The sequence below is a fragment of the Peromyscus californicus genome, unplaced genomic scaffold, assembly GCF_007827085.1.
Source record: "Peromyscus californicus insignis strain IS unplaced genomic scaffold, ASM782708v3 Scaffold_14__1_contigs__length_90479793_seg_2, whole genome shotgun sequence".
Lineage (NCBI taxonomy): Eukaryota > Metazoa > Chordata > Mammalia > Rodentia > Cricetidae > Peromyscus > Peromyscus californicus.
In genome coordinates, this window is record NW_026294436.1 from 26,179,534 (window position 1) to 26,192,689 (window position 13,156).

Consider the following 13,156-nt stretch of genomic DNA (forward strand, 5'->3'; position numbering starts at 1 on the left):
CAAAAAAAGCCCAGGGCCAGATGGTTTAAGTGCAGAATTCTATCAGACTTTCAAAGAAAAATTAATGCTGATGTTCCTCAAATTATTCCACAAAATAAAAACAGAAGGAACATTGCCCATTTCTTTTACGAGGCCACAGTTTTCCCTGATACTCAACCACATAAAGACCCAACAAAAAAAGAGAATTACAGACCAATTTCCCTTATGTACATAGATGCAAAATTCTCAATAAAATATTTGCAAGCTGAAACTAAGAATGCATTAAAAAGAGCATCCACCATGATCAAGTGGGCGGCATCTCAGAGACGCAGGGATGGTTCAACATATGTAAATCAACATATATAATCCATCATATAAGCAGACTGAAAGACAAAAACCACATTACCATCTTGTTAGATGAAGAAAAAGTCTTTGATAAAATGTAACACCCTTTCATGATAAAGGTCCTAAAGAGACTAGGGATACAAGGAACATACCCCAACATAATAAAGGTGATTTACAGCAAACCCACAACCACCATGAACCTAAATGGAGAGAAACTCAAGGCATTTCCACGAACATCAGGAAAAAGACAAGGTTGCCCACTCTGTCCATATCTATTCAATATAGTACTTGAAGTGTTAGCTAGAGCAGTAAGACAACTGAAGGAGATCAAGGGGATACAACCAAGAAGGAAAGAAGTCAAAGCATCTTTATTTGCAGATGATATGATATTGTACATAAGTAACACTAAAATCTCCACCAGGAGTCTCCTACAGCTAATAAACACTTTCATCCAAGTAGCTAAAAGATACAAAGTTAATACACACAAAAAATTCATAGTTCTCCTATATAACAAATAACAGGCAGACAGAAATAAATTAAGGAAACAATACCTTTCACAATAGCCTCAAAAAATATCTTGGGGTAACTCTAACCAAGCATGTGAAAGACTTTTTTTTAAAGAATTTTTTTTATTCATTTTACATAGCAACCACAGATCCTCTTCTCGTACAAGGAAAGACTTTTACAACAAAACTAAGGCCCTAAAGAAAGAAACTGAAGAAGCTATCAGAAGATGAAAGATCTTCCATGCTCATGGATCAATAGGATAGTAAAATGATCATCCCACTGAAAATAATCAGCAAATTCAATGCAATCTTCATCACACTTCTAACATAGTTCTTCACAGATGTTGAAAGGGACAATTCACAACTTCATATGCAAGAACAGAAAAAGAAAAACCCAGCATAGCTAAACTAATCCTGAATAACAAAAATGTTGCTGAGGTATCACCATCCCTGATTTTAATTTGTACTACATACCTATAGTGATAAAAAACAGCATGATAACTGCATATAAACAGAGATGCTGATCAATGGAATGGCATTGAAGACCCAAGGCAGAAGTCCACACACCTATGGACACTTGATTTTTAATACAGAGGCCAGAAATACATACTGGGGTGATGGCAGGAAGCAGAAAGGTCTATAAGGTGTGAGGACCAGGAACTAGAGCCTGGTTAAGCTTTTAGGCTTTTAGCAGCAGTTCAGCTGAGATCCATTTGGATGAGGACTCAGAAGCTTCCAGTCTGAGGAAACAGGATCAGCTGAGGAACTGGTGAGGCGAGGTGGCTGTGGCTTGTTCTGCTTCTCTGATCCTCCAGCGCTCACCCCAATTCCTGGCTCCCGGGTTTGTTTTTATTAATAAGACCTTCTAACAGTTCATGCTGCAACAGCAGGTGATTATGAGATCAGGATCAGTCAGGATTACACAGTGAGTTTAAGATCAGTCTGGGCTAGTTAGTGAGATACTGGCTCGAAAAGAAGAGAATATATAAAACAGTGATCGAACTGGATAATACAAAATTCAATGACAAATTTCTATTAATTTATAAAAGAGTAAAGTAGGATGATAACAATGTGGCAAGTACTGTTCCAAATAATTTATCATTATGAATTTAATAAAGCTTCATAAAATAGCAGTGGGGTGGGACTGCAAGATGGCTCAGTGAGACAATCCACTTGCCACCAAGCTTGAGGATTTGAGTTCAACCCCTAGGACCCACAAGGTAGAAGCAGAGAACTGAGTCTTTTTCCATGTCCTCTGGCCTCTACACACCCAGGCCATGCCATGCAAGAGTCTGCATATGTACACACAATAAATAAAATAACTTTATTATTTTTAAAGCAGTTATATAACTACCTCTATTCCCATTTTGCCAGTGAAGAAATGGAGGATTGCAAAGGTAATCTTCCAAAGTCAAACATCTGGGAAGTAGAAGGATTTGTATTCACTCACAGCAGCCTACTTCTAAAGCCTCTTCTCTTACCTGTGATAAAAGATTGTGTCTTGTTACTACAACTGTGCCATTCTGTCTGTCTGTCTATCTATTTATTTATTTATTTGTTTGTTTGTTTGTTTGTTTGTTTTGAGACAGAGTCTCTCTGTGTACCCCTGGCTTTCCTGGAATTTGCTCTGCAGATCAGGCTGGCCTAGAACTCAGAGATCTACCTGCCTCCATCTCTTGTATGCTGGGATTAAAGGTGTATTGCACCATTAGTCAGCTCCATCTTATCTAAATTTCAAGCAGAGATTTTCAACTTTGGTTCCATAAAATATATTAAATGTTATGGATGACTAGATATATTTTAACTTGGCAGAAGAGAAAAAAATAATCTCAGAAGAATCTGAATGCCTTCTTTCTCGAACCCAGAAACAGAGACCCAAGTAGCTTCCTTCCAGGTATTATGGTATAGCCCACATTTTATTTCAAGTAGAAAAACCTTCAGGCAGTTTTATTCTGGGTACATCAGGTCTGAAGCAAAAATTATCTTGGTTCCTCAACATATGTCACACTTAAAAGAAAATCCAGTCCAATTTACCATCTTTTATTGACTGTGAGATATCTCAGTTAATAAATATTAATCAGGTGGGTGGGAGGGAAAAGGGTAAGTAAAGTAAAGCTGCTTAAATATATAGCAGCAATTAAATGCACAGTCCTGAAGATACAAAGGCTTGGAATTGAACCATTCTATTCTAGAGAAGTATAAATCAGTGAAGCCATCATGATGAGGCATACAACACATGGATCTGTGGAGTCCTTGAGAGTCTGTTCCCACACTTGAGTTCAAATTTTAATATGGATTAAATTATTTAAACTTAAATGTACTGCTGTTTCTGTGTCTGTAAGAAAGCACCCTTCAACCCTACATGGCTTTTTCAGCCTGATAGATAAACGTTAAACTTTACTTACTTATCCATTTATTGGGAGGGGCACCCACCAGAGCATGCACAGAGAGGTCAGAAAACAACCACGTGGGGCTTAGGCATCTACCTCAGTTCTGCAGCCTTGTGCTAAGTCTTTCCCTGCTGCACCTTCTCCGAATGCCACAACACTCTCAGTTCCTGTTTTGCTTCTGAACTTTGCTCTTGCCTTTAGCTGGGGATGTGGCACACTGGCTTTTAGCTTGGTTGTCTATAATTCAGACATAGGACACTCCAATGACACAATCCAGTGTCACTGTCGCATAAGCCAACTACGAGCTGGAAGACAACAGGTCTGTATCCATAAATCATTGAAAGAAGTATCCAAGCATCTGTCAGGAAGTGGAATGACACTTGTGGTTTTGTGAAATTTCCAAGCAAACCAACCTCACCATTCTGAAAGCATAAGCCCTCTTCCGAAGACTCAAATAAAAGCTTAACCTACACAGACCTCTCAGAATAAAGGAGATGTGATATGAAATCTATCTTCGAAGATCTGCAGTTCTGTTCCAGCACAAACAGTTGCCTATTAGAATAAATAACAAATGCCTTAGAGAATTATGTTCCGGATATTTTTTTTTTTTACAATATTGGGATTATAAAAGCAGTTTATTCCTAAAGTTCATGGTCTTTGGAATTCTACCATGAGTCACATATGAAAATATCCTTTGAAAGTAGAAAGTTTCATAGAAGTTGAATGTTTACTCATAGCACATGCTGCTGGTGATGAGTATATGATAAATAACCTTTAATATTTTAGCTTGAGCAATGGCTCATTACCTACCCATTCACAAAGTTGACTGATGGATTTCCCACTGCATCCCTCTGGTAGGTTCCAGGATTACTGGCTGCCCATTATGTTCATGTGAATGTTTCCATTCTTAAAGCCAAAAGGCTGGTATTGATTCCTCTTATTGCATTTATATCAAGGGTATTGATTTCAAGGGGACCAAAGTTTTAAATAGTCCAGTTCACCTATGTTTAGGAAAGTCATGTGACATTTAAATCGGCACTTCCAAATTCTGACTGTATGATCAATGGCTGTGTGAAAACAATTCACGTTTAAGAAAAAGAGAGTGGTCTACAGAGCGAGATCCAGGACAGGCACCAAAACTACACAGAGAAACCCTGTCTTGAAAAACAAAACAAAACAAAAAAAAAAGAAAAAGAATAAAAAAGAAAAAGAATAAGAAACAGAGAGACACCATTAGCTATGCCGCACAGCTCAGAGCATGCAGAGTGCTTGCTTCTTCCCGGTGGTTGTTGCAGACATCTGGGCCTTCACTGGCACCCATTGCCAAGATGATTGTAATAGCCTCAGCCTTGAGCCCTTTTGATTTGTCTCAAGGAATGACAATTAGTCAAAAGCAATCAAGGGCGCCGTCACTGGTATTGAGTTGGGTACTACCAACTCCTGTGAGGAAGTTATGGAGAGCTGACACACCAAGGTCTTGACTAAAGCTGAAAGTGCCTGAACAACACTTTCTGTTGCTGCCTTATGGCAAACAGAGAGTCACTTGTTGCATGCCAGCAATGAGGTAGGCTTTCACTAACCCAAACAGTACATGGTGTGCTACCAAGCATTTCTTTGACCTTGGCTATGATGACCCTGAAATCTACAAAGACATAAAGAACATTTTTTTTTTTAAATTGCCCATGACCCCAGTGGTAATGCCTTAGTTGAGACTCATGAAAAATTCTGTTCTCTGAGTCATATTGGAACATGTATGTGGATGAGGATGAAAGAAACTGCAGAAAAGCATGTGGGTCACACAGCAAACTGATATGACCATAGTCCCTGCTTATTTCAGTGACCCAAAGACACAAGCCACTGAGGATGCTGGCCAAGTATCTGGATTAAATCTGCTTTAAGTGATAAATGAATCCACGCTGCTGTTCTGGTCTATTTTCTAGCTCAGTTGTCCTCAACCTTCCTAATGCTGTGACCCTTTAAGACAATTTTTCATGTTCTGGTGACCCCCAACCATAAAATTATTTCTTTGCTACTTCATAACTGTAATTATAGTACTGCTATGAATTGTAATGCAAATATCTGATATGCAGCATATCTGATAGGTGACCCCTGTGGGGGTCATGACCCACAAGTTGAGAACCACTGTTCTAGCTGAATCTAAAGATAAAGTTGTTGCCGGGCAGTGGTGGCGCACGCCTTTAGTCCCAGCACTTGGGAGGCAGAGGCAGGTGGATCTCTGTGAGTTCAAGGCCAGCCTGGTCTACAAAGTGAGTTCCAGGAAAGGCACAAAGCTACACAGAGAAACCCTGTCTCGAAAAACCGAAAGAAGAAGGAAGAGGAGGAGGACGAGGAGGAGGAGGAGGAGGAGGAGGAGGATAAAGTTGTTGCTGTGCATGATTTCACTGGTAGAACTTTTGAAATTTGTACCCTGGAATTTCAGAAAGCAGTGTTGGAGGTGCCATCTGCCTAAGAGACACCTGCTTTGGAGATGATGACTTTGACAGGGACTAGTTATGAAGTATTTGTAAAGGCATCCTAGAGAGAGAGATGGATGGGTTGATTTGATTCAGATAGTGAGGGAAGATTCTGATAAAGCTAAGTAAGAACTTTCCACATCAGTGCAGACTGACATCAACCTGCCATGCTGTACAATGGGTGCTCTGGTCTGAATATGAAGCCTTATCAAACTCAGTTTGAAGGCATTACCACATATATAACCAAGAGAACTATTGTCCCATACCAGAAAGCTGTATAAGATGCAGTAGTCAGCAAGAGTGACCTAGGAGAGTGATCCTTGTTGGTGGCATGGCCCAGATGCTAAAGGTTCTGCAGGCTCTGCAAGATCTTTTTTGGCTGAGCCCCAAGTAAAGTTGCTAATCCTAGTGAGGTCAGAGTAATTGGAGCCACCATTCAGGGAAGTACATTGGCTGTCAAAGATGTGCTGCACCTCGATGTTACTCTTGTCTCTGGGTATTGAGTCTCTGGACAGTGTCTTTGCTAAATTTTTTAATAGGAACACCACTACTCTAATCAAAAAGAGGCACGTGTTTCCTACAGTTTCTACTGGACAGACTCAAGTAGAGATTAAATTGTGTCCTGATAAGAGAGAGAGAGATACTAGGAAACAACAAACTTTTTGGACAGTTTACTTTGATGAGAATTCTCTAGGCCTTGTGGAGTCTGAAGTTAATTTGACATTAGTGCCAATGTGATTGCACACATTTCTGCCAAATGTAATGCGTAGGATGTGATTATCTGATTGATTGTATTCCAATCTTTCACTGGATTAAGCAAAGATGATATTGAAAATATAGTTAAAATGCAGAGAATTGTGCTGAGAAAGAAGGAGTTGAAACAGTTACTGCAGTTGAAGAAATTATGTATTACATAGAAACCAGGGTGGAAGAACTCAAGGACCAATTGCCTGCTGATGAGTGCAAAAAGCTGAGACTCCCAAGAAGGGAGGGCTCCTTCTCTTCTTGACAGTGAAAGAGGGAACACAAAGGTAGGCATCGCCTTCCCTTCAGTCTTAGTGCTCTTCAAATGGCACATGCAAAGATGAGAAGAACGCTCTGGAGGTTCTGGCACTGGGGAACAGAAGAGGACCAAAGGAGGAGAAACAGTAAGAGCAGCAGGGCATTAGCAGAAGTAGCAGTAGCAGAAGCTGAAAGTAGCAGTAGCCTGAAGGGACAACATGCGCTGAGGCTTGGGAGTGAAGACACTTCCTAATTAGAAAGGGGCAAATTTTGGTCTTTTTACTATGTTTTTACAGTATTCTCTGTATAATTTCCATAATATGTAAATGTAGTATCAATTCGGTAACTCATTTAGTGGGCAGTAAATCCAGCAGGAGCAAGTTCACAATATTGTGTTCCTAGCCTGTTATATTCCTGTAACAGGAATCTTAGAAGAAGGTCTTATTAGTAAAATCAAACCTGATGCCAGGTATTGGGGTGAATGCTGAAAGATCAGAGAAGCAGAACAAGCCACAGCTTCCTCACCTTGCCAATTCCTCAGCTGATCCTGTTTCCTCAGACTGGATACCTCTGAGTCCTCATCCAGAATGAATCTCAGCTGAACTGCTGCTCAAAAGCCTGAAACTTAACCAACCAAAAGCTTCTAGTTTCTGGTCTTCACACCTTACATATCTTTCTGTTTTTGCCATCACTCCCTGGGATTAAAGGCTCACTTCTTGGGATTAAAGGCGTGAGTCACCATGCCTGGCTGTTTCCAATGTGGCCTTGAACTCACAGAAATCCAAAGGGATTTCTACCTCTGGAATGCTAGGATTAAAGGTGTGAGTGCCACCATTTTCTAGCCTTTGTATCTAGTGGCTGTTCTGTCTCTGACCCCAGATAAGTTTATTAGGGTGCACAATATTTTGAGGAACACAATACCACCACATATTCCTGCTCATATAAAGGGAATTTGGAGTAGGTGGAACAATTATAAAAATTGCTAAAAATTTATTTAAAAAATCACTACAAAAATATACCATTGGTTTGTACTGAAATGGTCATATTTTCAAAGGGGGTTATGAAACTCATTTTAAATGCAATGAAGATAGTCTACCTTGGAATGTAAATGAATCAACCATATCAGATATTTGCTGGCCATGAGTACTGCTATGAAGAATGACCCAGGCATCGTCCTTCAACTGAAGTTGAAAACCTAGCTATCTACCTGTGCCTTGTTTGTAAGTGGAGAAGCCAGATAAATGGAAAGTAGCTATGTTGGGAATAGCTTTTAAAATGAAATAAGGTGACAATGAAGTCTCTCACAGTCCTAAGGCATATTTTTCTAGGTATCCCCTTGGTTTGCCTGTGTCTGTCACAAGTAGCCTTGATGAATACTCTTTTTCATCCATTCTGGATTTGAAAATAAAATGAAGAAAGTAAATATATATATATATATATATATATATATATGTGTGTGTGTGTGTGTGTGTGTGTGTGTGTGTGTGTGTATAATGTATATATCCATACATATATTAAAAGGTATAGATAAAGTATTTGTATATGTAAAATATATAAATGACTTTACAGGATAAATTTTATTTTCTTTGCAAGATGTAAATAATAACTTCATCACAAGCTTTGATTAATCCTGGTAGATTATTTAAAACCACTCAGAATAATGTTTGACAGGGAGAAGAGTAACAGAGTTCAGTCATACATTACTGGCCATAAAGCATAAATCATAGATTCCTATGAGCCACATATTAATATGAATGATCATCATTTGAACTTAAGGAACAGAGGATTAAAAAGGCATCAGGTGGCCGGTATTGACATGGAGCCTCTCAGTACTGATACAATTTTATCTCCTCTTGCACTCCCTTGCCTAGGGAAACACCAGTTGATGTGCACATGGCCTCAGCTCTGGGTCTGTTCTGAAGTTCAAAGAGTTGTAACAGTGAGGTTGCTACATACAGCAAATGTGCGAAAAATTAAACTGCATCAACTCTCCCTGCTTGCAGTGTTCCAAAGAGGAGCTGCAAAAGGAAGCCAGAAAACAAAAGAAAGTGGACAATATAGAGTATGGCCAGAAAATGTTTTTATTTCTGTAATTATTGGTTTATATAGATTAATATTTTAGTTAGTTCATGATTATTTTAGGAGAAAATACAGAATGAAAGTCGAGTATCATAAGAAGCAGATAGCTGAATGTATAGCCATCGGTAAAGTGAAATTAACAAATTATCTGCATGAAAACAGCTGCTGTCCCACAGCTGCTTTTGCAAGCTGTGGTTCTTCATTTGTTAAGACGTGATGGCTTGTCTGGAGCTGGCCTCCGTGCCAAGCACACTGAACCGGACCGAGATTAAACTGTAAACTCAGCCTCATTAGCATCCTGAGCTCACCCATTTGCCTAAACGTGATTACGTAAAAGTTTCATTGAATTTTGAATTTACGGAAGAAAAGAGTCGTTCACCTGGAAATCACTCTGACAATGTGAAGAACCAAAAAAGACTGTGATAACAAGGTCAGTGGAGGCTACACACCAGCACCTCCCATCTTGGCAGGTTTCACTCTGAAGGGTGAGGCATCAGTTAAAATTGTGAACATTTTTAAATTCGGAATAGCATAAAGGTGAAATAGATACTTGATTATCTGGGGAAATCCTGGAAATATAATATTTATAATTATCTCCACCCTGGCTGATTTCCTACAACAATGTCAGCATGTGCAAGTCCTGACCATTTATCTTTTGCATTTTGTGAGCGAATATGTTGCTCAGATCCAGACTGACCAAGGGCTGAAAATCCCATGCCTGTCACCCTATAGCTGTGTTTTGAGTACACCCTTTAAATCTATCTTGCCTTAAGTATATTAGTGGGTTTAATGATGGTTACTTTGTAGGTTTATTGTAAAACTTGAAGATACTATTAGTAACCTCATGGATACCTATTCTAGTTTCCTGTTTTTCCATTAGTCTACTCAAATTGTACAAAACGCCTAGCAAGCTCTCAAAGTCCATAGGCATGCTACTGCCTCAGGATCATTGCACTAGATACTTTCTACAGAAAAAAAATGTTTTTCCCTATAAATTCCATAGTTCTCTATCTCATTTTTGCTTTTCCCTGCTGACATTACATGAGTACATATTTTCTTTATTTAGTTAGTTGTGTTGTCTATCTTAATAAAGAAAATATATACCTCATAACTTTAGAGATTGAGAGTCCTTTATTTATTACCTTTGAAAATGTAGAACAAAGTTAGATGTGTAGATTTTCGGACTCAATATCTGTTTAACCTGTAAATCAACAAACTTACAAGTGATTAGATGAAGTTTTGCTATCTAGCAACTCACTCATCTTGAAGCTAAGGGCAAGCTACCTCAGTCCCATTACCTATAACCATGAACAAAACACTGATGATTCCTGCAGCCATCCTACAGCCTCCCAGGTAAACAGAAACACATCAACACAAAAGTAATGAGTTTGCAGTTTAATATGTGACATGGAACAAAATTGCAAAATGAAATGTAAGTATAGACAGGGATGCTAAATCTGATGTGAAGGAGCAACATTATAAAGAGGGGAAGTCTCCTTGTTAAAAGAACAAAACTGACTTCCTCAGAGACTTCCTAAGGAATCAACAGTAAACCTGAAAAGACAACAAAACGTTCTTGATGTCGTTGCCCACTCAATATATCAAACTTGGATGCTATAAGAACATAAATGGTAATCATTGAAAATTACCAAAGGTGAGGCAAACAGGAAATTCTTGAGCAAAATCTGGTCTGCTTACGATGAGCACATGAAGAGAAACCAAAATGAATCCTACATTGATATGGGAAACAATGGGTCGCTTCTATGAAGTAAAAGTTATTGTAAGCTGAGGACAAAATTACTTAGGAAGAAGCAAGGAACCCCTTCTCCACTTGCGCTGTTGGTAAGCTCTGTGACAGACACTGCTGTGTGGCATCTGACTTGCAGCATCAATATCAAAGTTCTCAATCTTGCTGCATGTGCAGAATTTTAAAGAATAAGTGGCTATTCCATGGTGAGTTACACTAGGCTTCTCTGATCTTTTGAGAAAATTCAATTATTCCTTAATAATAGCATTAAGATTGGATAAATCAGACCGTATCCTGTCTTCACAGATCCTATTTATTCTTTAGGAAACTCTCTTTATGAGGACTTTATTCAAATTCAGTTATTTAATAATTGCTACCTTCCAGAAGAGTGAATGCTTCTTAAAATTCTTTTATGTCATTCATATAAGTCTAATAATGGTTTTCTCAAATTACATTCCAGTTATATGCACTGATCATGCTTTGAATATAAATTAAAAGAATTCACATTATTCTAGACATGACAGTTGCATAGAAAAGATTCCATTTTTCTCCAAAGTTGTAATAGACTAATGAAAAGGAGATACAAACTGCTATGTAATTGATGGTTGCTTTACTAAGGTAGTTTCTTGAAAGCCTCACAGAGCAAGCTAATATCAAGGTCCAAACAGAGTTATTAGAACGTGCTCCCATTATTTAAGATAGCTGAAAAATAATGGGCCACAGGAGAGTCTCACACCAATGAGATTCTCACTTCATACAACAGAAACAAAATGAAAAGGCCCTACTTAAATTATTACAACATACCTAATCCTATATATCTGAATAAATTTTGTAAAATTCTGGAACAGATATAGAAACAATCAACAGAGTAGATTCACTGAAGGCCCAGCTAAGGGGAAATGACTTCCTACCTACCTAGGAACAGGACGTGAATGTACCCTGTGTGGAAGTCAGCTCTAATGTCCTTCATGGAGCATATCCTTAACTGCAAAGATGTACAGAGAACAGAGCACTAGGTATAAACAGCATCTGTCGGACAGCATTTCGAGGCATGACTTTACAGAAGTAATATAATCTGGAGCCAATAATAACTCCTTCCTCTTAAACTTAAGATAATAAACTTCAAAGTGTGAGTAAAAACTAATAAGATACTAGTTTCAACTAATAAGATTCTTATCACCAAGTTCTCCTGTATGTTTGTGATGTCCCTGTGTATTGTTACTGCATGTGAACAGTACACGCCAGTTGAGAATACAGACTCTAGAGACAGACCCTCAGCCAAAAGATCAAAAGTTCAAGGCTTGCCTTTACTACAAAGTGAGTTCAGGGCCACCCTGGAACTTAATGATACCTTTCTCAAATTAAACATTTGAGAAGGACAAGGAAATAATTCAGTGGAAGAGCACATGCTTAGCATTTGCAAGATACTTATATTTGATCTTTAGCATCACACACAAAAAGAAATCAATGATAAATTCAGTTTATTGGATGCATGGTGGTACATACCTGTAATCCAGCACTTGGGAGGCTGAGGCAGGCTGAGGCAGGCTGTCCCAAGTTGGAGGCTAGTCTGAGCTACAGAGTGGGTTCAGATCCAAGCAAACCTGGGCTACTGATAGAAATTCCATTGCCCCCAATGGAATAGTGTAGACTAAATGTTCTGAATATAAAGGCAATATCATTACACCTTTACAACAAATATAACACAAATGAAAGGCCACCTGTCTGCTTTAAAATTGAATAAAATACGCTTCAAAATTACCTTTTTAAATTAAGAAAACATTTTGCTGGAGAATAAATTAATTAAAATATTTGCTTAGAGTCTATTGATAAAGAAAAGTGAAACAATGTTCCTGGGCATGTTCCTAGTTATGATTCTCCTTTAAATAGATACTTGTATGAGAGGTTCCATATTCGAGCCCTTAAAGAACACTCTAGGAAATTTAATAAATATTGCATCAAAAAGACAATGTTCTTTGCTACAAAATGCCCCCTAACGTGGCATCTTTTTCATGTTATGTCTCATTTCTGTCTCTGGCCTTCTGCTTGTGTCCATCAAGATAAGTAGGGCACTTTTCATTCACTTCCTATGTAGCAAGGGTCCCAGTCTCAGTTTCAAATGGGATGGATAGCTTGAAATCAAACCTCTTTAACAAATACATCTCTGAAGGTTTTTTCTCTGTGTGTTTTGTGATGGACATTTTTACTGTTCGTTTGTTTGAAGTTTGATCTCACTTTTCTGGATGTGTTTTCAGCTACCCATCGAGAGTGCCTGCTCCAGTCTTCAACTAATCTTTGCTGTTTGTTCAGCTGTAAACCACACCAGGAAGAACACATGGCACTGTCACAGCCACAGAAGGTGACCCAGATTACCCATCACTGCCTTAATGCTAGTGGTCTCACACAAAGGCAGCTGCTCTTTGCTTTGCAGTATTGATACTCAGTTGCAACAGACGCAAATCACATGGCCCCTTTGCAAGCGCACACATTCTCCCTGTCTTCATTTTAAATGTGTTCATAAACTGTCCTTCATAAACACACAGCTGGGGCCATTCTCCCCTGACTCACCACACTGCCAGATACCTAACAAGATTATCTCGGGGGCAAAATACATCATTCTTGTTTATATTTTGG

The 13,156-nt window shown here is 38.7% G+C and overlaps 1 protein-coding gene and 1 pseudogene across 3 annotated transcripts in view; one reads left to right on the forward strand and one right to left on the reverse strand.

Moving 5' to 3' along the window:
• The window catches only part of Crb1 (crumbs cell polarity complex component 1), a 185,045-nt gene that overhangs the window by 171,148 nt on the left and 741 nt on the right, over positions 1 to 13,156 (reverse strand). The gene's annotated exons all lie outside the window — the stretch shown is intronic.
• LOC128109524 (stress-70 protein, mitochondrial-like) lies at positions 4,479 to 6,703 on the forward strand (annotated as a pseudogene).